Genomic DNA, 12,423 nt, shown 5'->3' on the forward strand with positions numbered 1-12,423 from the left:
ATTAAAACACGTTAAATCCGAGACATGCAAAGCCTCTATCATTGTTATTCCGCACTGCGAGCCAGCCTGCACCCCCTTCCCCAGTTTGCACTCCCCCCACCCCAGCACCTCCCCCCTCCCCCCCACGGTGGTCCAGGGCCCCCTCCCACCAAGGCATACCACGCGCAGGTGATGAGTGTGAGTACGCTGTCAGTAGACAGACAGGAGTCAGGCTATGGCATAGATTGAGGAGCACAAGAGCTCAGCACACAGTGGGTTATCATCACGCTCCTGCCTTGTATGTTGACCCGCTGACAGTGTCGACACAAGCCCATCACCCTGGAGTGATGTTAAATAGACCCTGGGAGCATGGCACAGGGTGACATGCTCCGGCCGCTCCCACGGATCCTCCCCAGAATCGTCCTCCAGCCCCTCTTGGTCCGGCTCCTCTAATGAGGCCGCATGTTCCTCCTCCTCCATCTCCAGCACAGCACCTGGTTGTGGAGGGCGCAACAGACCACCACAAAGTGCGCAACCCTCCACTGCAGTGCACCACCAGAGTGCAGCAGAACCACATTTTAAGCAGTCAAATGACAGCTCAATGAGACAACATGGGCCTCATTATATCGTGTCTTGCACACAAGTTGAAAGGGAGCGGAACCCCTCCCATTTAATGAAGGGTGCTCCTGGACCGCCCGATGCCCACAAGCCGACAGGCGCACATCTATTACCTCCTCGGCCTGAGGCATCCCGGCGATGGCAAAGAATCTTGCTGCCCAGACATATTGATGAGCTTGGTCTAAGTCAACGATTACATAGTCAGCTGTCTGGGCAAACACGGAATCCGTGACTTCACAGATGCACTTGTGGGCTGTTGGCTGGGATATGCCGCACAAGTCCCCGCTCGAGCCCTGGCATAAACTCGATGTTTAAAAGCTCAAGTCTGCGGAGACCTTGATGGCCATTGGTAGCGGGTATCGTCCTCCTCCACTTGGTGTCACGTCCGCAGCGACATGGCAGGTGTCGCACAGTCCCCTTGTTGAGCTGGAGCCTTCTGCGGCACATGCTGTCCGACATCTCTTCAAATGACCAGCCACACCTGCATACCATGGGCCGTTGCAGGCCTCCCCCTCTCGGTCCCTCCCTGGCCGGATGGTCGGGTCCTCAGGGTGTGGGATGGGCCCCTGCACATGGGCCGCCTCGAGCCTCTGTCACTGCAGCTGCCGCCATCCCCTCACCCCCCACCCCCATACCACACACCTACTCTCTGGTCATGGGAGAGCCCCAGTGCTGAGGCCCAGATCTTGGGTGTTTGATTGTTGGCTGCAGCTGCCCCTGCGGTGTTGAAGTTTCCTGGGTTCAGGCAAAGTTTCCAGGTCTCACAGTCTGATTGCGATGCTAGGCAGTAACACTCACCTGCGACATTGCATGTCCACCCATTGGAATATTTTGTTTATTAAATGGCCAACAATACCTTGAATAGAAAAAAGTTAAAAACAAACCACTTAACAGTCCATGTATCACATTAACCAACAAGGTTAATCAAGGAGAGAAACAACAACTGAAAAGGGGTTAGGTGAATTTCTCACAAATAATACAGAAGTAACTTGCTCAGCAAAATGTGCCACCCTTGACTGATGCTTTTGCACGTTCACTATTAATGAAAAGATTTAGCAATGCCATGTTAAGCTCGAGAAAAGAATAAGCAAATTACCAGGGAACTGCCCAGGCACGACACCCCCCCCCCCCCCCCCCCGGTGCACTTTCGGTGGGTTCTGCTCACCCGGTGTACCTGTCATGATTACATTGGCACACCCTCACGCTAACGTGAATGAACAATGTAACATGGGGAGACTATCAGGCGTGAAGGTCTGATAATGATATGTAAATGTACTCAAATTGGCATCCCTACTTTTAAAGGCAGCATTCCCGTTACATCATTGGCGGGGTAGGGACAGTCAATCGGGGAAATCCCGTCACCATAAAAAACGATTATGACTCGCACGTTATTCTCCTCCCTTCCACCTTTCCCACCCCCCAAGAACGAGAGTGTATAACCCCCCCCCCCCCACCCCAATATCAATTCTTGGTAAAGACCAGTTGTGAATGTTTGGTGCCCAAGAATTTGCAGATTGGGCTGGAATAGATCGTTTAATGTTAATATGGTGATAGAAATCAGATTTGTGGTTAGCTATAGAGAAGATAAATAAAAGGTTTAATGAAGAAACCCTGGTTGGAAAAATCCTTAAATTATTAAGAGTAATTAACTAAATCAAAATATCTTAACCATGAGAGTGGGAAAAGCTGAGTACTTGGGAATTGATCAGATAAGACACTCCATTCTCACATTTTGCAAGTTGCTTGGAACAGCTCAATTCAAGGCCAGTGAAATGAGACTCACATGCCTTCCCAGACCTGGACAAGATCCATTTCCATGGTAACAGTCAGTCAGGGTCATAATGACTTTTCGAAAACTGTGTTAATCTAATTAATGATAGAGGTGTAATCGGCAAGCCAGTTTATGGAAAAATACAAAATCACACAAAGAATTTTATCTCTTAAATTGACAGACAAACAGTTTGGTCAAATTGAGTGAATGATAAATTAGTTAAAGCCAATAACAGCTGTCAAGAGGACAAAACTTTAAAGATAGTAATCGCCTTAAAAGACCAGTTGTCGGTATGTCCTATTCCGGAATCATTCTTACCTAATCTCTGAAACCTATTCTCTTGCTTGCTTTGTAAATCGCCATTTTTTCTTGTGTTTTGTTTTGTACTTCTTGAATTGAAGAAATTACCACAAACTATAATTGTATTTTAAATTCATTTCAACTATCTGTATTTGCGAAAGACAATCGATCTGACTAGCTTGCTGCAGGGGTAGTCGGAACTTCCTAAATTCTGCATTGAAAATTGACTTTAGTAGACACTACAAGCTGATAAAAATAAAGTTTCAAATAACTTTACCAATATCGCAGTCTGGAATCTCTGTTATTTGGGAACTGAGAAGGGATAATGCATATCCAGTCCAAACAGACAAAGAGATCCATCATTTGGCGTAGTCGGCAAAAGGGGGGAGAAGTTGCGTAGTCGGACAAAAGGAGGAAGAAAAGTGGACCGAAGACCGTGCCGTAGACAAGAGTACAAGACACCAGATCGTCAACAAACAGACCCAAAGGCAGAATCGCATACCGCAAGACCGAACTTTGACTTCGATCCGAAGATTGGCGAGACTGAGGTAAGAACTCAACTTTACCTCATTAAAGGTCTTAAGCAGCAACGGCTCGCGAAACTTCCCCCACCAACAAAAGGACCTTAAAAAAAAAGATTATGCAATTGGGTGCGGATGCAAACCTATTTTAAGACTATGCACGATCAATGACCACTAGAGCGAGGTTGTAGTCCAACTGAAGGCTTTAATAAGCTAGATGTTTCCCCCAGCAGCTCAGGTACAGAAATAAGGCTGCTGGGGCGGCACGGGCTCTTATACCCCGCCTTGCAGGGCGAGCTACCATACAGCTTGACCAATAGGAAACATACAATATCTACCAATGGTGTTCCAGCATTACCAGGTACCATAATACCTCTACACAGACGACCACATTCACCCCCTGTTAAAAAGGAGTCCGGCGGGAATGGTGGCTTGATATTACAACATGGTAACGTGGTAGAAATTATAGTTATGGAGGGACCGTACCGCCGTACAGAGTTTTGTAACTATTTACAGATTCACAATTAACTATATGCACTTTAAAATGAAGCAATCAGTCGATCGGGGGCCCTGGTCATCCTCTGTGATCGTCGAAGCTTTGCTGGTGACGACAGTGGAGGCTCCGGCGTCTGTGACTCCGGGAGCATGGCAGCTTCAACACCCCTAGGCGGCGCTGGTGCGGAAAACGGTTGCCCTGGGAAGGGAGCGTCGGTGGGTGGGGGGGCCTAGACGAGGCCGGCGGAAGGACCGATCCTCCTGTAAGGTGCACCAGTCAGAGGGAAGGTGGGACTGGTGGCTGGGGTGTGCGTGGGGATCCGACGGGTGCCAGGTCTCGTAGGGAGACCGTATCTTGTCGGCTGTCAGGGTACGCCACGTAGGCGTACTGGGGGTTAGCGTGGAGAAGATGGACCCTCTCGACCAACAGGTCCAACTTGTCCCGCACGTGTTTTCGGAGCAAGATGGGTCCGGGAGCTGCCAGCCAGGTCGGGAGCGAGGTCCCAGAGGAGGACTTCCTGCGGAAGACAAGGAGACGTTCGTGAGGTGTTTGGTTGGTCGTGGTACAAAGCAGTGACCTGATGGAGTGGAGGGCATCCGGGAGGACGTCCTGCCAGTGGGAGACTGGGAGATTCCTGGACCATAGGGCCAGTAGGACGGTCCTCCAGACCGTTCCGTTCTCCCTCTCTACCTGTCCGTTACCCCGGGTGTTGTAACTGGTCGTCCTGCTCGAGGCGATGCCCTTGCTGAGCAGGAATTGATGCAGTTCATCGCTCATAAAGGAGGACCCCCTATCACTATGTATGTAAGTGGGGAACCCAAACAGTGTAAAGATGCTATGGAGGGCCTTGATGACGGGGGTTGCGGTCATGTCGGGGCAGGGGATGGCGAATGGGAACCGGGAGTACTCGTCAATTACATTCAGGAAGTACGTGTTGCGGTTGGTAGAGGGGAGGGGGCCTTTGAAGTCCATGCTGAGGCGTTCAAAGGGACGGGAAGCCTTTATCAGGTGCGCCTTCTCTGGCCGGTAGAAGTGTGGTTTGCACTCCGCGCAGATTTGGCAGACCCTGGTGGCTGTCCTGGCCTCCTCGATGGAGTAGGGCAGGTTGCTGGTCTTGATAAAGTGGAAAAAGCGAGTGACCCCCGGGTGGCAGAGGTCCTCATGGAGGGCTCGGCGGCAGTCCACTTGTACGTTGGCACATGTGCCACGGGACAGGGCATCAGGAGGCTCGTTTAGTTTCCCGCGACGATGCAAGATCTCGTAGTTGCAGGTGGAGAGTTCGATCCTCCACCGCAAGATCTTATCGTTTTTTATCTTGCCCCGCTGTGCATTATCGAACATGAAAGCAATCGACCGTTGGTCAGTGAGGAGAGTGAATCTCCTGCCGGCCAGGTAGTGCCTCCAATGTCGCACAGCTTCTACTATGGCCTGGGCCTCCTTTTCGACTGAGGAGTGGCGGATTTCAGAAGCATGGAGGGTACGCGAGAATAAGGCCATGGGTCTGCCCGCTTGGTTGAGGGTGGCCGCCAGAGCTACGTCAGACGCGTCGCTCACGACCTGGAAGGGGAGGGACTCGTCGATGGCGTGCATCGTGGCCCTTGCAATGTCTGCTTTGATGCGGCTGAAGACCTGGCGGGCCTCTATCGACAGGGGAAAAACTGTGGATTGGAGTTATATGCCCGTCCCGGGCCTTGTCCGCATAGTTGGGAACCCACTGGGCATAGTAAGAGAAAAACCCTAGGCAGCGCTTCAGGGCCTTGGAGCAGTAAGGGAGGGGGAACTCCATAAGGGGGCGCATGCGTTCAGGGTCGGGGCATATAACTCCATTTCGCACTACGTAGCCGAGGATGGCTAGGCGGTCGGTGCTAAACACGCATTTATCCTTGTTATATGTAAGGTTAAGGATCTTTGCAGTCTGGAGGAATTTTCGGAGGTTGGTGTCGTGGTCCTGCTGGTCGTGGCCGCAGATGGTGACATTATCGAGATACGGGAATGTTGCCCGTAAACCGTACCGGTCAACCATTCGGTCCATCTCACGCTGGAAGACCGAGACCCCGTTAGTGACACCGAGTCACCAGTGCAGATGGGGAGCTGGTGGTAGGCGGACTTAAGATCCACCGTGAAGAAGACCTTGTCATGCGCGATCCTGTTTACTAGGTCGGATATGAGGGGGAGAGGGTACGCGTCCAGCTGCGTAAACCTGTTGATGGTCTGACTGTAGTCGATGACCATCCTATGCTTCTCCCCGGTCTTTCCCACCACTACTTGAGCTCTCCAGGGACTGTTGCTAACTTCAATGACACCTTCCCTCAGTCGCCTTTGGACGTCTGACCTAATAAAGATCCGATCCTGTGCACTGTACCGTCTGCTCCTGGTGGCGACGGGTTTGCAATCCGGGGTGAGGTTCGCAAACAGGGAAGGCGGATCGACCTTGAGGGTCGCAAGGCCGCAGATAGTGAGGGTATAGGGCCACCGAATTTGAAAGTTAGACTTTGGAGATTACACTGGAAATCTAAACCTAGGAGTGTGGCCGCACAGAGGTGGGGAAGGACGTAGAGCCGGTAATTTTTAAACTTCCTTCCCTGGACCGTGAGGTTTGCTACACAAAACCCCTATATCTCTACTGAGTGGGAACCGGAGGTCAGGGAGATTTTTTGATTCACGGGGTGGACGAGGAGAGATCAGCGCCTTACCGTGTCGGGGTGTATGAAGCTCTCCGTGCTCCCAGAGTCGATTAAGCAGGACATCTCGTGCCCGTTGATTAGTACTGTTGTTGTAGCAGTTGAGAGTGTTCGAGGCCGGGACTGGTCGAGGCTAATCGCAGCAGTTGAGTGTTCTCTTCGGGTGGTGTGCGGTCAGCCAAGCTGGGGTCCTGGGAGTCCATCCAAGATGGCAGCTCCCATTGGTCGCACATGGCTGGGGGTGCACAAAATGCTGGCGGCCATCCATCGAATGTGGCGTCCGCGGGACAAGATGGTGGTGCCCGGGGGCCGCCCGTGGCCCTGGAGGAGGAAGATGGCAGCACCCGCTGGCCGCACGGGGACGGTGGATAGGTTTGTGGTGGCGGTCCGCATTCGCCACCGGAGACCGCGGCGACCGCACGGGCCTGGCATACCAACACGAATTGGCCCTTTTTACCGCATCCCTTGGATGCGCGGGCCGGGCAGCGCTGCCGGGGGTCCTTGGCCTGCCCGCAAAAGTAGCAGCGGGGCCCCCCGGGTTTGCCAGGCCGCGTTGCAGCACAAGCTTGTGGGGGGATGGGAGATGTCTCGGGGTCGGCTGCGGAGGGGTTCCACGCTGCCCAGGGGGCTGCCGCGCGGTCGGGAACATAAGCGCGGGCGGTTCGGGAGGCCACAGCCAGGGAGCCTGCAAGGGCCCGTGCCTCCTTGAGACCTAGGGTGTCTTTTTCCAGCAATCGCTGGCGGATTTGGGAGGTCAGCATACCTGCCACGAAAGCGTCCCGGATCAAGAGTTCTGTGCGGTCGCTCGCCGTAACTTGCGGGCAGCTGCAGTTTCTCCCCAACACCAGGAGCACACGGTAGAATTCTTCCAGCGATTCCCCAGGGTTTTGTCACCTCGTTGGTAGCAGATGTCGGGCGTAGACCTGGTTTACCGGGCGAATATAATGTCCTTTTAGCAGCTCCATTGCTGCATCAAAGTCGTCCGCGACCTCAATGAGGGTATAAATTTCCGGGCTCACCCTCGAGTGCAGGACTTGCAATTTCTGTTCTCCTGTGGGTGTGTTTTCGGCCGTTCCGAGATATCCTTTAAAACACGCCAGCCAGTGCTTGAAGGTTGCCGCTGAGTTCGCCGCGTGGGGGCTGAATTGCAGACACTCCGGCTTGATTCGGAGCTCCAGCCTTTTAAATCTAGCTGATTAAATTGATGCACGATCAATGACCACTAGAGCGAGGTTGTAGTTCAACTGAAGGCTTTAATAAGCTAGATGTTTCCCCCAGCAGCTCAGGTACAGAAAGAAGGCTGCTGGGGCGGCACGGGCGGAGCTACCATACAGCTTGACCAATAAGAAACATACAATATCGACCAATGGTGTTTCAGCATTACCAGGTACCGTAATACCTCTACACAGATTACCACAAAGACGTCTTAAATCGATGTAATTTGGTATATGGTACGGCGCTACAGGTATACGAATTATGACCTACGGCTCACAGAGTCCACAGTTTGCAGTCCGGGTCAGGAATGTTTTCGGAAGTGTTATTGGGGACGATAGTCCACAGTGCGACCTGAGGACTACTCCTACAGATGTCCCCACTGCTTCCAAGGGTGGAGCAGCTCCACCAGACCTGTCTACTGATGATATGTTCGGAGATCTTAAATCTCCCTTTAATCGGCAGTTTAATTTGTACGACACAAATACAGAAATTGAATTAAAATACAACATTCCCAAGGGCAATGGGTCCCTTGAAAATATACAAATAGTTTGGGGATAGACTACCCGAATGGTCCTTCAGCGTGTTACATGGTTTCTTGTGGTAATGGGACAGCTCCGTCGGCGACAGAAGACAATCGCCAACACAAACCACGATCATGAACTTAAAACTGCCAAAGATCAAGTCCAGGCAGTCTGTGAGCGATTGCAGAAATTAAAACCTGACTTGAACAATTAGAAACTGTGATGAACGGTTACTGTATTTCTGTACCCTGATCATCATGTAAGGTGATGTCCCCTTTAAGACCGGGCTTAGAACCCTGGGGGACTCCGCCTTCGACTGCGCCCACCTGGGAGTCGTATATAAGGGGCCCCCTTGTGGGCGGCAGCCAGTCAGCATCTGTCTCAGCACCAGGCTAGTTCTTAGCTTATTAACGCCTTCTTTACCGTTTGCTCTCTCAGCGTCGTTATTGAGGGTACAATTTAATAAGCTAAACTACATCAGAATAGATGCAGGCCTAAAACCAAAGAAGCTCAACCTGGAAGCACGGACACCGGAGGCAAAATACATTTTTAAATACTGGCTCCGATGCTTCGAGGCCTACCTGGGCTCCTCAGAGACTCCCATCCTGGGGCCACGCAAGCTGCGCCTACTCCACGACCGGGTGAGTCACAGAATTTCCGCCACGCTCGAAAAGGCGACTACTTATGAAGAGGTGGTCGAGTTACTCCGCGAGCGGTTCGTCAAACCCATCAACGAGGTACATGCCAGGCACCTGCTCTCTACCTGCCGGCAGCGCTCGGGGGAATCGCTAGACGAATTTGTTGAAGAACTTACCGCGCTTGACCATCAGGATGTGACAGGGGAAGCCCATATGAATCAGCACATCAGAGACGCAGTCGTGTCTGGCATCCGCTCAACCTACATCCGGCAGTGGCTACTCGAAAACGGGGCAAAAGACCTCCAAGACACGCTAACGCTCGCCTCCTCGCTGGAGGTGGCCTGACATAATTTGGGCATGTACCCCACGGACGCTGCGAGCCCCCCTCGGACTTCCTCAGACTCAGCCACGTTACGGGTCTGCGCCACGTGGTGACCCGCTCATCCTGGGGGCACATCGTGTTACTTCTGCGGGCAGGGTCAGCATCCATGCCCACGCTGCCTTGCCCGCTCTGCTACCTGCAGCGACTGCGGGAAGAAGGGGCATTTTGCGAGGGTCTGCCTGGCCAGGCCCAGGGGCCAGAAAAACAAAGAACCTCCAACCCGAAAATCAGGCTCTCAGGCCCACAGGCCTTGCAATGCGGCTGCGCATCAACCCGACACGCCCCCTTCTGACGCGCCATCCGTCTCATGCGAATCATGGGAGTGGCCATCTTGTCGACCTGGCATGTGCGACCGACGGCAGAGGCCATTTCACGAGTCCGACTCGGCTGAGGACTCGGACTACCCGCGGTTGGGAGTGATCACCTTCGACCAAACTCGGGCAAAACACCCGACTGTAAGCCCGTCGCCACCAGGAGCCGGCGGTACAGTGCCCAAGACATGACTTTTATCAAGTCAGAGGTCCAGCGTTTACTGGGAGAGGGGGTGATCGAGGCTAGCAATAGCCCCTGGCAAGCACAAGTGGTGGTAGTCCAGTCCGGGGATAAGAAACGGATGGTCGTGGATTATAGCCGGACCATAAACTGCTTCACGCAGGTCGATGCATACCCCCTCCCGCGCATAGCAGAAATGGTAAATCGGATCGCCTAATACTGAGTATTTTCCACGGTCGATCTCAAATCCGCCTACCACCAGCTCCCCATCCAACCGACCGACCTCCCCCATGCTGCCTTCGAAGCAGCCGGCCAGCTCTTCCACTTCCTCAGGGTCACCTTCGGCGTCACAAATGGGGTCTCCGTCTTCCAAAGGGCGATGGACCAAATGGTGGACCAGTACGGTTTGCGGGCTACATACCCGTACTTGGACATTGTCGCCATCTGTGGCCATGACCAGCAGGACCATGGCGCAAACTTCGAAAAGGTCCTCCAGACCGCCCGAACCCTCAACCTGACTTATAACGAGGAAAAATGCGTTTTCCACACAACCCGGCTAGCCATCCTCGGCTATGTCGTGGAAAACGGGGTCCTAGGTCCCGACCCCGACCGCATGCGCCCCCTAAAGGAACTCCCCCTTCCCCGCAGCCTCAAGGCCCTCAAACGGTGCTTGGGGCTCTTCTTCTATTACGCCCAGTGGGTCCCCCAATATGCAGACAAAGCCGGCCCACTCATAAAGACCACGATATTTCCCCCGTCGGCTGAGGCTCGATTGGCCTTTAACCGCATCAAGGGTGATATCACCAAGGCCGCTATGCGCGCGGTGGACGAAACTATCCCCTTCCAGGTAGAGAGCGATATGTCAGACATCGCCCTGGCTGCTACCCTCAACCAGGCAGGCAAACCAGTAGCGTTCTTCTCCCGGACTCTCACCGCCTTCGAGATTCGGCACTCAGCAGTCGAGAAGGAGGCACAAGCCATTGTGGAGGCTGTACGGCACTGGAGGCACTACCTAGCTGGTAGGAGGGTCACCCTCATCACTGACCAACGGTCGGTCGCCTTTATGTTCGATAACGCACAACGGGGCAAAATAAAAAACGATAACATTTTGAGGTGGAGGATCGAACTGTCCACCTACACGTACGATATCAAGTATCGTCCAGGGGAGCTCAACGAGCCCCCAGATGCCCTGTCCGACGGCACGTGTGCCAACGTGCAGGAGGACCGCCTGCAAGCCATCCACAATGACCTCTGCCACCCGGTGGTTGCCCGGCTCGTCTACTTTATCAAGTCCCGCAACCTACCTTACTCAACCAAGGAGGTCAAGGCCATGACCAGGGCCTGCCAGATCTGTGCAGAGTGCAAACCGCACTTCTACAGGCCAGACAAGGCTCGGCTCGTGAAGGCCTCAGGGCCCTTTGAGCGACTAAGCGTGGACTTCAAGGGGCCCCCCCCCCCACCCCGTCCACCAACGCAATGCCTACTTCCTCACCGTTACCGATGAGTTCTCATGCTTCCCATTCGCCATTCCTGCCCCAACATGACCTCTGCCACCGTGATAAAGGCACTGCACAGCATCTTCACCCTGTTCGGTTTCCCCGCTTATATCCACAGCGACCGGGGTACATCGTTCATGAGCGATGAACTGCGTCAGTATCTGCTCAGCAAAGGCATTGCTTCAAGCAGAACGACCAGTTATAACCCGTGGGGAAACGGGCAGGTGGAGAGGGAGAACGCAACAGTTTGGAAGGCTGTCCTTCTGGCCCTACGGTCGAGAAATCTCCCAACCACCCGCTGGCAGGAGGTCCTACCCGGCGCCCTACACTCCATTAGGTTGCTCCTCTGCATGGCCATGAATGAGACCCCTCACAACCGATTGTTTGTCTTCCCCAGGAAGTCTACCTCTGGGGTCTCGCTTCCACCTTGGCTGACGGCTCCGGGACCTGTTCTTCTCCGGAGGCACGCGAGGAGCCATAAAACAGACCCCCTGGTCGAGAAGGTCCGATTACTACACGCAAACCCCAGTTACGCCTATATCGAGTATCCCGACAGCAGGCAAGATACGGTTTCGCTCCGGGGCCTGGCACCCGCTGGTTCCCCCACTACAGACGTCCCCTCCCTCGCAGCTCCCCTGCAGGATCCGGCACCCACTGCAACACCCCCCCTCCCAGCCCCACTCCCCATTGGTGGGCACCTACCGCCCGCGCCCTATAGCCCCTCCCCCTCTATACACCCCGCCAGCGTCGGCACCGCTACCCCCAGCCCCAACTATTCCCCCTGCGCCCCAATCCCCTACCCTGACCTGGACCAAAGCTCCGACCACCGTGCTCCCGGACGTACCCTCAACTAAGACGCCCGGGATCGCCGCACCACCGCCCGAGCTGAGGAGGTCGATAAGGACGATTACGCCGCCGAGACGAATGGACTTATTATGGCACTTCACCACCGCCGGACTTTTTTTTTTATAAAACAGGGGGTGAATGTGATGAACGGTAACTGTATTACTGTACCCATATCATCATGTAAGGTGATGTCCCCTGTAAGTCCGGATTTGGAACCCTTGGGAGTCGTATATAAGGGGCTGCCTTGTGGGCGGCACCCAGTTAGCACCCGTCTCGGCACCAGGCTAGTTCTTAGCTTATTAAAGCCTTCTTTACCGTTTATTCTCTAAGCGTCGTTATTGAGGGTACAACGGAAACCCTATTGAGCGAACACGAAAAACCTAACACTTAATTAACCGACTCAGACTCCAAAGTTCAACAATTACTATCACAAATTGGTGAGCTACAGTCTGAAAATACCCAGTTAC

The sequence above is a fragment of the Scyliorhinus torazame genome, chromosome 8 (assembly GCF_047496885.1).
Source record: "Scyliorhinus torazame isolate Kashiwa2021f chromosome 8, sScyTor2.1, whole genome shotgun sequence".
Classification (NCBI taxonomy): domain Eukaryota; kingdom Metazoa; phylum Chordata; class Chondrichthyes; order Carcharhiniformes; family Scyliorhinidae; genus Scyliorhinus; species Scyliorhinus torazame.